The sequence below is a fragment of the Excalfactoria chinensis genome, chromosome 6, assembly GCF_039878825.1.
Source record: "Excalfactoria chinensis isolate bCotChi1 chromosome 6, bCotChi1.hap2, whole genome shotgun sequence".
In the NCBI taxonomy this organism is placed as follows: Eukaryota; Metazoa; Chordata; class Aves; order Galliformes; family Phasianidae; genus Excalfactoria; species Excalfactoria chinensis.
Window position 1 is genome coordinate 33,231,825 of NC_092830.1, and position 19,181 is coordinate 33,251,005.

The 19,181-nt window shown below is 38.7% G+C and overlaps 1 protein-coding gene and 1 long non-coding RNA gene across 5 annotated transcripts in view; one reads left to right on the forward strand and one right to left on the reverse strand.

Moving 5' to 3' along the window:
* The window catches only part of TIAL1 (TIA1 cytotoxic granule associated RNA binding protein like 1), a 264,354-nt gene that overhangs the window by 208,181 nt on the left and 36,992 nt on the right, over window positions 1-19,181 (reverse strand). The window lies entirely within an intron of this gene.
* The window catches only part of LOC140254396 (uncharacterized), a 79,304-nt gene that overhangs the window by 51,194 nt on the left and 8,929 nt on the right, over window positions 1-19,181 (forward strand). Inside the window, exon 1 of one of the 4 annotated variants that reach the window (XR_011904191.1) lies at window positions 4,731-4,863. The exons of 2 other annotated variants lie outside the window; for them this stretch is intronic. This is a non-coding gene — a long non-coding RNA (uncharacterized lncRNA). Of the gene's footprint in view, window positions 1-4,730; window positions 4,864-11,375; window positions 11,490-19,181 lie in introns of those variants that run through there. One more of the 4 variants, XR_011904190.1, reaches the window with a different exon arrangement.

A 19,181-nucleotide genomic window follows, 5' to 3' on the forward strand; every position in this document is an offset into this window, starting at 1 on the left:
ACTTTGCTGCAAAAATAGGGCATGGGGCAGGCTGCTGGCTGAGTTGGCTGTCAGGATCTGACTCTAAAAGCCTGTTAGTGGCAGCACCAATGAAGCACTGCCAGTGCTGAATGGAAATGTATACTAACACCAAGTCATTACCGGGGCTGAGTAACCGATGCTGCTCTCAAGCATTAGTGGGGGAAGTAAGATACAGTGCTTAGGGAACACTCTGTGTAGTCTTGACAACTCTATACCCACATCTTGATAATGACCTTCTCAGGCTGTGTGTTCTAGGGTAAGTTTTGAGGCTGGTTTGTCATTAATATTTTAGCCTTCAGCAGAAATTGACAGATGGAAAAGCCATTGCAGCAGAACTTGCCCTTGTATTTAAATATCATTAATGTGTGCTATAATCTGTTAAACATGCTGTATTTGGAAACCTATTAGGCTTTGATTTATGAATTAGAAGACAATTCATGTCAGCAACAATCAGCTTACGGACCTGGATGGTTCATTACAGTGAATGCTGTTCTGTTCATTATTCATCACAGGGTAACATCATTTATTTGGGACAGGTTTCTTTTTAACCAAATAGTAAAATATTTGAATAACAGCTAAAATGCCTTGAAATTGGAGTTGCTGTGAGATTTATTTCTGAAGAAAGAAATAACACAGTTGAGTTCAAATTAGCTCAGTGTGCTGTGTGAGTACATAAATCTGTATAACACCTGTGTGCAGAAAGTGCCTGGGAAGCTATCCCAGGTGCCTTATTTGGAACAGCTCTAGGTAAGCATGAGGGAGTCAGTATACATCAAAAAGTCTCATTATACGTCCTGATGAATTTGAGACAACTATAGGACTTCAGTTTTCTTCCCCTATTTCCTTGCACTGTTCTCTGCAGCAGAAATGGACTTTGCTTATGGCCATGGCCATAAGCGTATAGACAATTATATACTCTTATAATTACAGTTAGCTGTTTTTGGTGCTACCTGCAGTGTTTTTTTTATCTCTTAAATTATTCTCCAGTAAAACATGCGAGATTTGCAACTGGAACTGTGATTTTTGTTTGTTTTTGTTTCAGGATAATAAAGGATCAAGTTTTTGTTTGCTTGTTGGAAGAAATCAGGCTTTACTATACATAGGAGATGCTGAAATATGTCTGAGAAACTTGGGACATGTTATCACCAGTGCCAGTGAACATAAGAAAATTCTCTGGTCTGTTATGTCATTGAAAAATACAATACGTGCCTTTTAAACAGGCAGAGTTTCATTGGGTTTAGTGGAGGGGCTTTCTGAATTTAGCTTCAAGCTATACATTGGGAAATAGATGTAGAGCTGTCATTGTATGCTGCAGTAACTAATGGTAATTCAAAATGCAGGGGTAAGCAAGATCTCCCGTGCATTAGCTGCGATGCACCTAATGGATACAATGAGTCTAGGACTGTGTTACAAGAAACAGGCTGCAAGGCAGGACAGGATATTGAGCAAAGTGCTGGAAAAATATGCTTGGACTTCAGGATGTGAATGTGTAATCTAGGATTAATGAGCATGACCTACTGCAACTGCTATGGGTTGGACGCATGCATGTTGTGAAGACAGGCACTGTGCATGTCCACAGGGATGTTGGCACAGTAACTGCTACTAGAAGAGGGTATTAAGTCAGAAATCAGAGCTGTATCATTTCTATTCCTGAGTTTGTGTTTCAAGCACTGCAATTGTCTGCTGGGATGAGCAGCCTCTCAGCAAACAGAGCAGATGCTGAGCTGCATCTATGCATTCTATACCAATGACGGCCACTGACACAGCCTGGTGTTGTCTATGGAGCAGAGCATCCCTGAGCACTTCTTTGGGCTGGTTCTGGTGGAGATTTCAATTTGCACAAGGTAACCCTAAGTGGTCAGGCAACTAAATCTGCTCAAGCTTGTTCCTTTTGTCTGCACTCTTAATGCTAACGTGCAGCCAATTTCTTACCTTTGTCTCAGTGGAGAGAGATTCGATTTCTCCTTGTCTCTATTGCTTGTAGTGAGACAAATCACCCAGTCCATCCCCACTTGGCTTTCATCTACTGTGTTAGAAATGACCCTCATTTTGGGAAGAAAAGTTCCCAATACAGAGTTGGGGGGGAAAAAGGTCCTGTCTTGTTCTTGTTCTGAAGTGTAGTTTGTGCCCTGCTAGTGGTACCATTTTCTGGGATTTCCCTATACTTTTAAAACAGAAAGGTTACATTTTCCAGCTGTCCTGGGACTCTTACCTTCCTGTAGATTTCAGACCACTGATGGGAGAAATTTGTACATCTGCATAATCCACACGCTTGGTGTGCTGGTGTCCAATGAATATAACTGCTGTGGATGAGGAGCATGTTGTCCTGAGAGCTGGTAGGGATTCGACCACTGAAAGCTTCCCCCCTGTTCTTCACCAGCACAAAGGAAAAATAAAGGTTGTCTTATACACCCTTATTCCTTTATTGGCTGAGCTGCAGCATCTTTCTTGTCTATTCAGAATGAGTATCATAGAAGGAACAGTTATTGAACCACAAGCATCTGAAAGAGGAATGGCATTTGAAAGTATTGGTGCTAGAAGGCAGTGTGCAGCAGTGTAGGCTTCAAGAAGTTGGAACAAACAAACACAACAGTGAGGCCAAATTCCAAGGTTATAAAACTTTGCAACAAGGACTGAGCACAGATCTAGTGATGCTGGTGGAAAAGTAAGTGGCTTTTTCCCTGTGGAGAGCACAAGCTGCTTGCAGGCAGGCAGGCTGCTGGCAGAGGCCAGACTGTTTCTAGTCTCAGCCAACTTGATGTTGCTTGAATGGCTGCAGCTTCAGCCAGAGGCATGGGGACAAAGTCTGACATGGTAGCGAAGATGAGGGAGGGCAGTGAGTCTACCAAGGTTTCCACTGATGGAAAAAATGGAAGCCAGCCATTTTTAAAATTGTTTTTTGTTAACAGTTATTTTAAATTTGTTTTTAAAATTGCTTGTAAATGCCCATTGGCAATGTTTACACAGAAGAACGTGTTATCAAAGATACACTCGTGACGTCCCTGGTGGCACCATGGTCACCACTGCTTAGAGAAAAGCTTTGAGCTAACAAGTCAATTTCTCAGTGCAGTTTTCTGGAAGGTTTGAAACACTGAAAGACTGCTTCCAGCTCTTAAAGACAAAACAAACAAGCAGACCCCAAAGCCAACGGCCACTACTTTTGACCATTTCCAGGATTATTTGCAGGAAGTTTGTTCCCTCCCCAGATGTTTTCTGCTTGCATTCACAACATCAGATTTTTTGTTGCTCCTAACTGGGTGATTCTGCAGTATGTCTGTTCCCAGCAGAATCTGCTCTTGCAGAGAAAAGTAGGGAGGATTGCATTGTCCATCTGTGTTCTTGAATTCCCTCTCTATTTAAAAAGAAACAACACAAGAAGAACAACATGATCCTTTGGGAATTTTGCTGGCGGCAATTTTCTTGCCAGTTTGTGAACACTGATAGACTGTTTGGTGCAGGGAAAATTCTTAAAAGTTATGCTGCCATGTAATTTTAGCTTGGAGGCATTGTTAAATGGTTCGTTTTCAAGCAGTGCTTTCCAACAGGTCTCAAGTAATGTAGTAACATTCTCAGCCACCTTTTCCTTCCTCATTTGCTCTCTCTCCTTTATGCTCACTCAGTTTTGTGATCAGTGACTCATTTCTCAGGTTTCCATGAGTCCATATTCTCCTCATGCAGCCCACCTTTTTTCCCACCTTGCTGTTTATTCTTGCAGAGCTAATCTTGTTCTCCTTTTAGCAATTCCAAGTATGAAGCTTCATAAGATCAACAAAGTAAATGCAGAGAGAGGAAGCTAAAAGAAAATGATCCATCCACAGGCAGTCAAGAGAGGAAGGTTTGGAAGATCTTTAAACTCTTGAGTTTGTAATTTGTCCAAGGGAGAAAAAAAAGATGCAGAGTGCTTCAGCATCAGCCAAAGGCTGATAAGGCTGAACTCAGATTCAACCTTAACGCAAATATAGCTTTGAGCCAAACTACTTTGAGTGCTTCTGAATGCTCTCGAGAATTCCAGCTCATTAGGCAGGAGTCACAATGCAATGTATGGTGCCTAAGCATTAGGATCCCAAACACAGCCGCCACTTTTCTGCACTTGCTATAATAAGCCATGATTTCAAAGCAAATTTTTCAGTGCTGTGGATTTAAACATCAGCATCCTTTCTCCTTTTTCAGAAAGTAGCATCTGAAATGGGGAGCTGGATATCCGAGGCTTGTCACTTATGTTGGCCGTGCCATGGCTCGTGAGAGAAAGATTCATGTTCTGTGACACTCTTCTCCCAAATTCTGAGGAATAAATTATGGCTGTCACCATCTGGGGACAGAAGCACTTTTTGCTCATGTCAGGATGGCAGAAAAGCTGTTACTTCTGCCTGATTCATTTCAGAGCTCAGCGAGGCCACAGGTACCTGCCTGGACATCGCTATTCACATCACAGCGCAGGGCACTGGGTTAGATACTAAGTGTGCTCAGAGAGGAAACTGTGAGAAGCCTTCACAAACCTGAGCTCATGCCAAGCTGTAATGCAGGGGAATGGCACTTAGAGCCTGCATGGTTGGCTTCCCCATTAATCTTGAAGGTATTACATGCAAATTGACCAACTGTCCTTCAGCATTTGAACTGTTGATCATCGTGACTGTTTTCAATGAAATCATATTATAGGCATAGATTAAATTATTATTTATTGTGCTTTGAGCTGTTTTCTGCTTAGATCCTTCAGCAGCATCACACCCACATCAGAATGCAGCCTGCCTTGAAAGAGCAGCGACTTCAGTGCTTTTATGGAAGGACAGTTGGCACATCTCAGGTTCATTGCAGCTTCTCTGCATATTCAGCTGTCATTTCAAGGTGTGTTTTTCTTTTAAATTTATTATTATTATTATTATTTTTCCACATAACCCAGAAACACTTTTTTTTTTGCGTTAAATCTTAATTGTTCATTTCACTGACGAAGCTCTAATAATTCTTATTCATTAATCTTCCTCTAAGGAAGTGAGAACTAATCAAACATAGTAAATAGCCATGCAGCTTCCATTGGCTGGAGCGGCACGTTTGCTTCAGATTTGTTTGTGCATTCAAACAGTGCACTGTATCTGTGTGTGAAATAAAGAGTAAGGAGTTCAAGAGTAAGATGGAATGTCAAGAGAGGAAAAGAACCAGGGCAAGTGAGTTGCAAGGAATATAAAGACCTGGAAACAAAACGCTGATGCATGTTTCTGCCTGAGTAAAGCATATTTTCTTGGCTTATATGTTTTCCTACTAGCATTATTGAAGTGGACAAACCCGTAGCTAAGTTCTGAAGTAGTCAGAATGATACAAACACAGGGGAGAGATGACAAAGCTAATTGGCAAGTGATGAACAATGTAGGTAATATAAGGAATGAGCAACATAGAAAACAGAAGGAAAAGTCCAAAAAACAGATTGGAGTTTTGTAAATAGAAGTGTAATGCTTTCTCTGGCTGGAAAAAAATAGTATTAATATGCTGCCTTTGTTTGGGCTCTAAGGAAATTTAAAATCACATGAAATCTAAGTTTAATTAGAGCAACTATGAAAAACTCAGTGGGAAGAGCAGAAGGGAAGAAGAGCTTGGTTAGTTCATGAAGCAACAGCCAAGCTGAATTGCAAGGAGTCCCAAATGGAGCATTATTTCCTTCCCTGCGCATTTTGTCTGGTGCTGCAGACACACAGCAAGATAAAAGGTAGTGAATTATTGCCCAGCCTTTGGCAGCTGCATGATCTGATAGTGAAGGCTGATCAGGGATTAAATCCTTCTGACTGCTGAACCACTTAGTAACAGAGGCTTCATGAGGTAGAAGGCTCAGGGCAATTGGGCAGTGAGAAAAATGGACATCTACCAAACTTCAGTGTGCAGAGTGGAGATAGAAATTGGACCCAGTCTGTGGAGTTGTAGAACTTCCCAAGCAGGACACTCTGGGGTTCAGATTCAAAACTAGGCCTTCACTTTAGACCTGAACCAAAGACAATAATTCACAATAATTTCTTGTTTTTAAAGGTTTCTTGATGTTCTTACCTTCCCTCTCAGAAACATAAGCCCAGGAAGCCAAAATAAATGGAAATAAATTGATTTTTCAAATGTGAAAGCACCAGTGACATAAGGAGTCAGTATATATTATTCAAAAAAATCCTGAAAAGAAAACCCCCAATTAAACTGTGCTTTTTTCTCAGCGTGTTCTCAGTTTATCTTTCCCCTAGGTCCGATTAAGGCAGAGCTAATTAATCTAGAATTACACCAGCATTACCAAAACAAAGTGATTATTTAGCATAACAAGGCTGGCAATTAGTATAATTCCAGAGCTAATGTTACCATTAGCAGTGGTGAATACCTCTGTGGGATGTGCAGCTAAATCTTGGCTCTCTGGTTGTATCTCCCTTCCACGATATTACCTTGATTAGAGATTATCTCACTGTGATCTTAAATTGAGTCCTAGTGGTAGGACTGGAAGATGAGATCCTTACAGCCATCACTGGAGCAGCTTTTCTTGTGCAAGCTTGGCCAGCCACTGATAATCAGCATGTTGTGGGTTAGGCTGGTATTGTCGGGTGGCCAACGGCTTCCATCCAAACAGCCTCATGATCTCTGTCTGCAGGGGTTTCTCTCTTCCTCCTGCTGTTGCTTGGAGTAGCTTCTCTTCGACATGCCCTAAATTACAGCAGCAGCACAACAGTGCTATGGCAGCTCCTGAAGTCTTGGCCTGAGGGCAGCATCTCCCTATTAATTTAAGGGACTGGAAACATATTTTCTAACTCATAGTGACAGGACCGGAAGGAGCTGTGCTGGGTGACCATGTGGCTTGGTTCCAACAGGCCTGGCCAGACTCGGTTTCAGGTATTGGAGCAGCAGTTTTGATTTTCTTTGTTTTCTGAACTGGATGAGGTCTGACTTAGAGGTAATTTTACTTTATCCCAGCATCCCAGATTTCAGTGTCTTGCTCATTCATTCCCACTCCTTGTCTGCTTACAGCATTACCTGGGAGCCTTTATGGTCCTTGCACTGCAGCTGGAACTCCCAAGCTTTAGTGAAAATGATCAGTAATCTCATTTGTGGTGAGGGCAGTGTCTTGCTGTGCACATACATAGTGCCAAGTAAAAAGTGACCCATTAGAATTAAGAAATGCTTAAATTTTATAACACTAACTGTTGGATTTTCCATTCCAAAAACCAATATTCTCCAAGCAATGTATTCTATCAGGGAAGCATTCACACAACAGCCATGCCATGGTTTTTGCATGTTGTGCTTTGTCAGAATACTTGCTAAGATTTAATTACCTAGGAGAAGTTTAATGGTGCGCTGAATGGCAGAGTGCTGGGCAACTTGCTGCACTGCAGTTTTCACTTTAGATCATAGTCTTATTGTATAAATTGGACAAAGGGAGAATCTGGCTGCCTCTCATTAGAGATTTCTCACTAGAAAATCCTATTAGTCTCTAAAAAGAAACTAGAAGACCAGAGGTACCAAGCTGCAGGCTGAGCAAATCAAGAGCAAATGCACTGTTAATAATGTTCACTGGAAGAGAAGTGGCCAGAACATTTCCCATTCTGGGTGTGTGGTCTGTTCTTGTAAATGTTTCTGTAAATAAGAAACATTTTTATCTATAATTTATATTCAACTACAGCATATAAAGATGATTTGTCTACTTTACAAGTATGAAAAAAAAATTATGTGCTGTTTTCCACTGCAGCTATTACATTATTGATATTTCTAGGGCAGATTGTGCCATCCAACAAAATTTGCTTACAACATGCTTTAACTCAGCCACATCAAACAGAACCTCACAAATAAGCCAACAACATCAAACAGAACCTCACAAATAACCAGCAAACCAACAGCTTTAAAGCTTCAGTCAATACCAGAATTGGGTCATTATCCAGTTCTTCCTGTGCATAGGTTTATTGGATGTTGCTTTAAACATAATGGGAAGAAGGGTACATTTATAAAGCTCAAGGTGAGTGCATGGAATTGAATACACTTTCTCCTTTGTAATATGTACACACTGAGAACTGTTTTCCATGCTACCTTTCAATTTGTGGAATTTCATGACTTTTTGGTGAGTTTTGTAAGTGCCCATGGGAACAGAGCCCCTTGAGCAGAGCAGCACTGAGCCAAATTCATGCTGTTGATATACTGGGAAATAGCAAAGCACTGCTTAGCTTTGTGCTTGAGTTTGAGCTGTAGCACAGGGGATGGTGGAAGCTGTCTCATGTATTTCAGGCAAAACAAAAGGGTGGTTGTTGGGCTTCTTTCACAGATTCTCTGCGGTGTTTCTGGGCAGTGAACTGAGTCTCTGCTTTCCCTTGGTTATATTCTGTAAGTTGCTGCTCCAGGCTGGGGAGGGAAGTACTAAATAGATTCTATTTCCAGGAGGGTATATGCCAATGTCAAGCATGTTATCTGCATGCACAAACAGGGTGAAGACAACAAGCACTACAGATAATTAGAAACTGCAATGGAAAGGGGTTGAGGTGATCAGCAGATAGCATTTTTATTATTACTTCTTTCAGACTGCAGTGCTGGAGTCAAAGTCTTGACCTCATATGGAGTCCCCTTTGGCTGTACAGCCAAACCTGAATGACAATCACTGCAGTCTGGCCAAAAACCTTTCGTCAGGCAGTATGGAAAAGGTCAGGAAATATACTTTTCCAGTAGTGCTTCTCTTGTTCCCAGCTTTAATCACTTTGCCAAGAAAGAGTAAAAGTGACAAAAATGTTTTGCAGTAGATTCCTCCAGTGTTCCATGAATGCAGTTAGCCTGTATTTTTAATGTCTCTTGGCATGCATGAAAAGCTTAGTAATTAAAACTGAATCCTTGATGCTGCGAGGCGAGTTATTCACACGCATGTTTTACATTCCTAAAATACATTAATACAATTAGTTTTGGAAAAAAAACACACACAGAGAACCACTTTCTTTAAGAAGTGATCTGTTGTGTCAACGTTACCAGGATTTTCCAGCAAAGCTCATAACCCTTGTCAGTTGGTGATCCAGTTTTGGCCAATGCATCTTGAGAAAGGTAAAGTCTACTGAAAAGTGAGGAGGTTGATCATTATAAAGCTCGATTTTCCCTCTGCATGGTGAACAGGATCAAAATTCTAGAATGACTGAAGTTTGATATTAAGAAAAAACCCTTTACTAAAGGTGAGGATATGGCAGCTTTGGAACAGACTATATGGTCAAGGTACAGTGTTGTTGGTGCTGCTCATTTAGAGAGACATTTATTATTTATGACAGGTGTAATTGATCCTGTGTTGGTGCAGGGGCATGGGCTCAGTGACCTCTTAAGGGCTCTGTCAACCACATTGTTCTGTGATTGTATGACTGCCTTTAAAATTTGTGCTAGATGAGGGTTTTCCATTTGCTATATTTTTTTTGCCTTTCTGCTTGTCAAAATGAAAAATAGCTCATTCTGGCACAGGACTGTTCCAGATGAAACCGTCAGCCAGAAAGCTCAATGCTGTAAGAAAGCTGCTTTGCACATGCATCCTTTAGGAGATTAGCTGAGCAGCCAGAATACCATTTCTAAGCCCTCAGAAAATATGAAATCTACTTGTTGAAGACAGTCACAACTTAATCAAAAGGTAATGTTCATCTTATCCTCAGCATTTCCCTAGTATTCTGTGGCCAGTAAAACCTGAATAAATGGGTTTCTATTATTGTGCAAATGTGTGACATAGCTTCAACATAACCAGACGTTTTATTATGTAAGAAAATGGGGACTCAGGCTACCATGGAGAGATAATTGCAAATATGAGTTTTGTTTTTTGATGTTGTCATTTTATCAATGTAAAAGATCTCAAGGAACGCACAGAAATGCCTGGTGTTACAGAAAGAAGAATAAACTAGTTGCCAGAAAACCTTTTGTTCTAAAAACCTTTTGTCCTGACCAATCTAATGTAATAGATTGAAATCTTCTGCAAAATGGAATTAGAAATGTGCTTTGGCCTATGCTACTTAGAGGGCAGCGTCTTAAAACAGCAAGAAGCAAATGTACAAAGTTCCTTCTGATCCTAGCTTTAAGCCCTGAAGTTCTAGATGATGTCATCGCACTGCTGTGCCTATATGCTGTTTATGTTCTATGTGTCACATCAATCTATTCAAACTCAAGAAACTTATAATTCCAAAGTGAACGTAGTCCAGCTTTCTTTTGCTTGCTTATCAGGCTACAATCTAATTTTTGAGGCTAAAAAAATTCTCCCATTTCTTTGCCACTTATTGGATTTCTGTATTTGCAATATATTTGTCAGGTGGAAAACTTTTGTTTTGTAACGGGACTTGCAAAATTCATTTAGAGGCAGCACCTGTATGTGAATTGACTCTGGAATGAATACAGCTATTCCCTTCTTTCAAATCCCTGTTTCACTACTGACATGCACCATTGTCTTCAAACAAATTGCTAGCTACTCTATCTCTGTTCCCTATTGGAAACTGAGATAGTGCTTCAGCAAGTGACATGGCTCTGTGATGCTACGGAGTGCTGTTCAGTGAGTAAAAAATCCTGCCACTTTTGTAGACAACGCAATAATTAGAATCTATCTTAAATTATGGTTTACTCTTTGACTTCCATTGGCACACTTCTTCATAAGACTGCTGGCAAGATGAACAAACTGGGAAGTAATTTCTGTAATCCCAATTTGAGTGCTGAAAGAGAGTTCTTACTGTAAATTACAAACTTATATGGTGGTGAAGAAATACCTCTGGAGAAAATTAACCCATGTCAATAATTCATCTCAGAGTTGGAGTTTACTATTATTTACTATTTATTATTATATTTCAGGTGAAGCCTTTGCAGACAGGCACAGATTGTTTTCCTGCAATAGTTCTTGACCTACTAAAATTCTCTGTATAACTGGTATCACACAAAAATTAAGGGAGACATTTAATATACGCTTTTGTATCAGCTGTGAAGTGAAGATATGTCAGGAAAGGAAAAATTATTAACAAGAAAAGCAGCATCTAAGACAATAGCTTCTGTTCATTTAGTATTATTTTCAGGTTAGTTAAGAATCTGTTTGCAGGACCTGGTATCAAGACCTTGTTCACCTTCACCCTTATGCTAGGACCCTCAGCCAGGTACCTTATATAGCCAAATATTTAGAGGGAAGAAATTTTCCAGAAACCCAACTACAACAGAATAACTGAGAAAGCCAAAAGATATTGGCACTTTGTAAGCCAATTTCTTCACTTCAGCAAGCAGGGAACAAATGTCCCTTTTCCAGCACCTGAGAACGTATCTGCTTGACAGTGATTATTGTCAGTAGGCAGGCATACAAAGTACAATTTCTCACTATGACACAGAAATATGATGATTACACTTCACTCAGCACCTGCCTTAGAGAGTTCTATCAAATGCATAGTCTGCAAAATGGTGTCTGTCAATTATTTTCAAATAGATCTCATAACCTTCATTACAGCTTGTGGTGATCCGGCATTTCATAAACAAGAATAGCTTCAAGAATGGTAAGAGTTTTCTGATATCATTCCCAAGTTGACCTAGATTTTATAAAAAGGGAGAACTGAAAAACTGGAGCTTCCTTGTGAGTGAAGGATGTAGTGTTCAAAACTGGGGGTGAGGAGCCAAACATCTGTAGTCACGCTTCATTAAATATACAAAGAACTCTTGATTAGAACATCAGTGGGTCACAGGAACTCAAAAAGTAGCCTTCTGTATTGATACAATTTTAAGTGGGGCTTGCCTGAATTCATGTAGGATTTGAAGGACAAGTTGTTTTGTTTTACTCTCAGGCAAAATAGTAAAACAATATACAGTATGAAAAGATGAGGCAGAATTTTGTATAGGAATGCAGTCTTATCCTAACTGTTCTATTAGCAGGTGGGGATAACAAGCATAGTGTGATTAATAACCAGAAAAGAAGTTTCTGGAGATTTGGTGCTTCACAAGTAATTCTAAGTAGCTCCACGTAGTAGGTTTTATGCTGATAGAATTTTGATCCACATCTCCAGGAGCTGTAAACTAGTTTCAGTTCATCGCCTTCTGTGAAATAACTCTGATTTATGCCAGCTGAGAATAGTTAACTTGCATTGTCAGGATTGCTGCTGCATAGTTTCATTGTGGTGGCTCTGCAAAGACAAGCATGAGCAGCTAGGGCTCATTTATAGTTGTGTTAAAGACGCTGCAGTGCATTAGTGCAGTGTGTTTTGGAATGGACTGCAGCTTACATTCAGTTTACAGGTAGGACAGCATTCTGGGGCTAGGGATTTGAGCAAATGATGATCCCACTACTGCAAAATAGTACCACAGTTCTCAGCACACATCCACTTCTCATTCTGAATAGTTGACAGAGCGTGATTTTCTCGAGGAAAAGAGAACATATGTAGAATAATAAGGAAATTAGTCACTTATGTCACAGCTTCAGTGGACTGTCAGAAGAAAGCGGCATATCTTTACAAGGTATCAAGACAAAATCAATACTAAAACTCTCTAGAACTGTTCCTTTCTTTTGCTTTACTGATGATAAGTATTCTTTGGCTATTAAGCATCATTCTCCAAGGAGTCCTATTCTTGAGTTTACTCAGGTATTCTCATTTTCTTAATCAGCCTTGACTGTACTTTTTCTGCTCCCAGTTTGAACTGTGATGCATGTGAACCCCAAAAGAAGAGACAACAGCTCTTAGTCACTGTAGGTAAATGTAGGACAATTTATGTTAAGGTTTCCACTGATTACAAGCCAATAATGTTTCCTGCCATTCTCTCTCCAGAAGACAGTGTGGCATGGGTTCTACATAAACCTTGTTTTCACTGCTGTTTCACTGCCTCAATTATGTAAGAATGGTCTATAAATACCAAGCTACAGATTTTCAGTATAAACTCCTTGAAGGTGTTTAAATTAACACCTGTCAAGAAGTGAACTTTAGTAGCCAATGTGAATGAAAGGAGATGACAGGAATTAATGAAGTCCCATACTTAAAACAATGCTTAGAATCATTAAGAAATTCTTGGGAAGCTCAAGGTAGGTGAGATGCCTCTTCTCAACTGTTCTTTTAGCTCACAGCTTATTGTGTGTAAATTAGTAGTATTCGATTGTCTATTTGATGCATACAAAAACAAATGGGAGATTTTCTGGATTGGATATTCATTGCCTGGTCCTTGTTTATTGTACTGCGTGTCTCTTTCATAATTATAAAGCCATGCCTACATTAAAAGTCCTCCAAAAATAGCTCTTCAGGCATAGTTCCAGCATAGGTTATACTAAATAGGAAAAAGGCATTTTAAAGCTGAATTAAAGAGCTTAGCGTGGTAATTACTCTTGACTAGCAATTTTGGTAAACTTCCAAATGGAGAAAAATCCTCCGAGTTCAATAAAACAGCACCACTGAATGTTTATTGGAGTTACTCCGTTAAAGTAATCTTGATTGTTTCTCTTTAGGACTGTATCTGTCTTGTTTTATTTCTTATTTGTGGGATAAACTTCGCTCCGAGCTTGACTACCCCCTCAGTATGGAAAGTGAGGCTGTTACAATGCCATCTAGAAGTGGGGTGAGATTTATTTGGTGCCAAAACAGGCAATTTTGTGGCATCAGGTAGAACCTGTAGGAAGGTACAAATCTGAGATGTCTGTGAGGCCTGTGGCACTGGCACGGGGCTGATCTCTAATGCCTCCAAGGCTGGTCACTGCATTTGTCTTTTGCACCTGGGTTTCTTGCTCACCTACTGTATGAAAGCGCATTGGTCATGTTGAGAGCCTCATGAAAGCAGTGTTTGAGAGAAACAATGGCAGGATCAGTGAAATCATAATAAAACTCTATTGTGAATTTGAGAAAGATTATTGTGATTTAGAGAGAGAATTTGCAGTCATACTCAGACTTCTAAGAATGACTTTCAGAGAAAGAGAGATGAAATAAAAGATGGTAGAGGAGACCATTGTGGATATAAAAGATTCTTCTGAGTCTTAAGGCATCTGCTGGAATGCTGAAGTGTACATCAATTGGCTTTTAATTTCATATTAGATTCACTAGTCTGCAGATAATAGTTCTTCATTAAAAAGGCAATATAGTTTTTTCAACAGAACAGACACTTTTAAATGCTGATTATCTTCATTTCATCACTTCCTAAATGAAAACATGGTTTTAACCTGAAAATAAAAAAAATGTTTAATCTAGAAGATAGTGAAATGGAAGCCTTTTTAAGAGTCTGTTATACCTTGAATGACTTATGTGCTGAAAATTAAAAGAATTCCCTGGAACTTTTAGTTCCACTTCTAATTTTGCACAGTCTGCTTTTTAAATGAAAAAATCAAACCAAAAACTGTTCTAAAACTGTCACTCAGTGCTGTTGTTTCTTGGACTTGATGTTTATTATGCCTGTGGGCCGGATTCTGAGAGGGAATCTTGACTAAACTGTGATCATCTTAGTGGATATGATTCAGTTCTTGACCGCAGGACAATGCCCTCCATAATCATGACAAGAGTGATTAATTCGCAAGGCACTGCCTACTCAGAGCCATGCACTGCAGCATATTTAGATCATAATTGGAAAAAGGGTATTTTCTATACGTTTCTGTGTGATGGTAAATGAGTAGGAATGGTCTTAGTAGCCTGTATGTGATTTAATTGGTAATGCACTGATTAACATTAGTGCTTTAATATAGAGCCAACCTTCAGAATTCATAATCACACTGATAGTTCTACTTCTGTTGTAGATGTGGTTCAATTACACCCCTCTCTCATTACTTTTTTTTTTTGTTTTAAATTATTATGACGTTTCAATACTCACATTGTGTTCTAAGAGAAAAAAAATCCCACTAAGGACAGAACCATGGGTTCTGCTCTCTGATAACACCACAACTCCATTTTCAAGATGTGGCTCCCCTGGCAGGGGTAAGTACCACCTGCTACAGAGCATTGTGAAGCTGTGGGACGCAGCTAGAATGTCTTGTGATAAATGTTTCTCCTGGTTTCTTTAATGACAATGGAATCCCTTTGGAAAGCATTTCTTCACTGAAATAAGTTTGCTAAATTTTGTGGGTTTTTTTTTTTTTTTTTGCACTGTTAAACGACAACAAATAGGGTAGAAGAGCTATATTTTGTTTTGCTGTTTTGTTAACAGCACTCTGAAGTAACAGACTCTGTAAAGCAAGTGCAATAAAAGCTTGCCAGAGTAATCAGAGAATATATATATATATATACACACGTATTTTGTAACTGCTGGCAGAAGTGAAATAGATCCAACCAGGATTTCTTCCACCTACTCCAACTGAAGAAATAAAACCACATCTGAGCTGTTCTCCGATGAGGGATTGAAAAGTCTCCATTTTTCAGCAGAACATGCAGGTAAATTAGTCAGTGGAGTTCTATAATATATAATGATAAAAGATGCTGGAAGAGCTGTTGGTTTGGAATCTGGCAGGACAAGTTCCCTTTTGTATGCAATCAGATACTTTAGTGTTGAATAGCATTAATTAGTGTTTAACCTAATGTATGGGTTTTTTCAACATATTTTCACAATATGAGCTATGTTCTTTTGGTTTAATTTGCTTTGCTGACTTGACAAGCTTATTTGAGAACTAGAAGACAGTGCCTAAAGGATTTAGCATATATCAAACAAAGTGTGTCTCTGATCCTGTCTGGTATGCGGGTAACAGAATTAATGACATTTTAAATGGGTCTGGAAGATTACATTTGATAACCTTTCTGACTCCATGATGGAAAAACCCATCACTGCCATTAAGTTCTAGTAGTGCATGGTCTGGACCTGTTGTGCTTTGAATTCTGCATTTGCGTGGTCATAGATGCATAGATTGGATAGTTTAGCTCTGTTTCCTCCCTATAAGCCAATTATGTTGGGTATTTATGAATTCCCTGCTTCTAGGAAGTTGTAGAATAACTTCTACATATACAACAACTTCTGATGAGAGTGACTTAAAAACAATTCAGCCAAAGACTCACTGAGTATGAAGAAAAGTTTTGAAAAAGCTGTTCTTGTTCTGTTTGTATCCTCTTACCTAAGTCTTGATCTTGTCCTGCAAGTTTTATTAAATTCCTTTCAAATCTCATTCCAAGCCTGGAATTAAGACAGGAAGACAGAAGACGAATGCATTGTATGTCATAGTGTAGAAGACTCATCTACACCTATGGCCAACTTGACAGCCCATTTTGTCCACTACCTTAAAGTGGTTTCCTGCTGAGACCTTGCATTCCTTGGTGCCTTGGCATCAGGAAGCAGCATTACCACTTAATGACTTTTCATTGTATCTTGGAGTACTATTGATGTTTACTCAATGCCTGTTTGTTTCTGCTTTTTTACTTCCATTAGTAATAATAGATCTGATTTCTTTTTGAACTTTTTGAACTATAATTGAACACGGCAACAGTGATGTATATTTAGGTTTCCTGGCCATAACTGCTAGGTAACAAGTGACTTAAGAAATGAGTCTGTTTCCCATAAATGCTCAGTGCATTACTGCTGTTAAATGGCAGACCATGTTGCATTAGTAATCGCTTCCCAGATGAAAGTGAAATGCTTGTAGCAGTTGGAAACATGCAACAGATGAGCTTAGTTTCACAAAGCACAAGTCCTTGTCTCAACTGATAACAGGTTTCTGAGCAGTGTTTTTCCACTCTGATTCATTAGGTCTTGCTATAGCTGCCTGAGTTTCATCTTTAAAGCAGATGCAGTTCTAGAGATACACATAATACCCTGCTACTGGAAAAAGCAGAACAGATTTATTAATATAAGAGAGGTTCTGCTCTGTCATATGGGAGAGATCAATAATGGCACAATTTGATTTAAGTCAGGTTACTGTTTTAAATTCCTTGTGTGGTTATGCAAGAAGTATTTTCCAAAGTGTTTGACACAGCCAATGAAAACTTCATCTTTAACAAAACCTATTTGAGCTTCCTATAGTGTGCTGCAGTTAAAAGTCCACAAAAGCTGAGATTTAAAATGGAGCTGACTGATCATGTTTAATTTAAATGTCTTAATGGGTGTATTTTAAATAGAACACGGGTACATGAACAAATCTGGTTTTTCTTTGAATAGAGTATGTAAAAATCCCTATGGCTTTGCTCCCCAAAAGCATGCAAGCACGCTATGTGCTAACAATTCCACTGAAGTCAGCAATATGAATTGCTTGCTTGAATTACCTGTTTGCATTGAAAGGGGGGCTTTATCAAGAGCTTAATCTTGAAGCAGCTGTTTTGTTGTTTTTTTTTTTTGCACCAGAACAAAACCATTTTGATGGAGGATGAATATTTCCCTATCCTCTTGTTCTTTTGGGACACAACAACAATCTTTTTTTCCTTCTGCATCTGGCGTAGTGTATTCAAAGATCCCAGGCTGTGTGAGAATTAATTCCAGCTAGAGCAAAGTAGGGCATTACTGACACCACTGGGGATAATGAAATGGCTGGATGTGTTAAATCACAGTAAATTAGATCAATTTTTGCCATTAATTTTGGATTTAATCTAATTTTGGATCATCTAAGCAGATTCTGTTTCTTTGCATGCTCGCTAGAACAAAATCCTATCCGAACTTTGAGGAGAGTTATTTGAAAGTATTGAGCGAAAACCAACAAGTTTTAGGGATAACTACAACATATTTGGGATTGTGAGATTTTCCATCTCCCTTCTGTTTTGCCAGATCAGCCTTTTTGATGAGAAAAAGGTGTTGAAAAATGCTTTAGTTTTATGTTTTATGATTGAAGTGGTCCTTTTCCTATGACTCAGTGAATGGAAAAATGGAACACTTATATATATATATATATATATATATATATATATATATATATATATATATATATTTGAAGTTGTCAGCATGTAAGAATTCCTTTAAAGTTACATACTGAATTTGGTTTTCAATCATCCTTGATTAAATAGTTGTGTTAGTTTGCAAAATGGCCAGAGCTAATACTAGAAGAAGGTAATCATTAAGTCTTTACATGGAATGCACATTTATGGAAACTCATTAAGCTGAGTTGTGGTCTGCTGTTTCTAGTCCACACTGCAATTAGGGGTATTAAATTCTGACTTCTTTCTCTTTCTGAACTGGATTCTATTGAAAGATCGTGGACTTCAATCATTCAGAAACACACCAGACCTGAAGTATAGGCATAAAAATAGATAAAGAATCATTGTTACATATACAGAAGTAGGAAAATATGAAAATAAAATTATTTTTATAATCACTAAGTCATAGATTTGGCTTCAGACCTTCAAAACAACAAAGTAATTAATACTTATGAAAATTCAATACTAATTAAAATGCAACTTCCTACATTCATGTTGCCCTTCATCTATGCTCATTTCCTGTCCTTCCAGGCAACTGCTGCTCTTCAGGAAGATGCCTTCGAAATTCTCATTTACAAACATGGGGAAAAGTCTGTCAGTGTTTGCTATGATTTCACAGCTGTTCCTAAACATAGAAGAGGAAATACTGCTGTTAATTTCTGTTACATATCAGCAAACATTGTCTATATTAATGAGATTAATTAGTCATCTAGTGGTTAAACAGATTAATTAGATGATATCTTAATTTATGTGCATCAATGAATATTTTGTATTATACACTAAATGTATATATAATTTTCTGCATGTTTTCTTCCTGGTGCTTCTGTTTAACAAAATATCAATAGCTCAGTTTTTTTCTATTAATAGCTCAATGGCACACATTCCAAGTAATAACTCAAAAATCCAATTAGGTTTCATATCATCTGCTATCAACCGTTCTTGCGTGGAGTCCCTTCCTCCTCTTCCAACTACTAGATTGTATTCAGGTAAACTTTTCTTCTGACACTAAGAAGTATTCAGGGGCTTTGTCTGTAGTTTGACACCAATTGATTCCGTTTTATTTATAGAGACATCTGTGTTCATACAGTTCTGATTCCCTGACTATGGGGGCCAACAGGTCCTGCTCTGTTTTCTCAAAAGAACTTTGCTAGATACTCATTTTGGAGTATCTCTCCTCTTCAAAATTTTAAGTCTTATTCAGGCACAGCAAATACTCAGGAATGTATTTCTAGCTGAAATCATAGAAAAATATGATGTAAGTGTTTAGCTTGCACTAAAAGAAATAGGAACTGTAGAGTTTACAGAATGGGTCTGGTACACAAAGTCTTATGAGAAGTGGCTGAGAGAACTGTAATTGTTTCGTCTGGAAAAGAGGCTCAGGGGAGACTATATTGCTCTCCACATCTA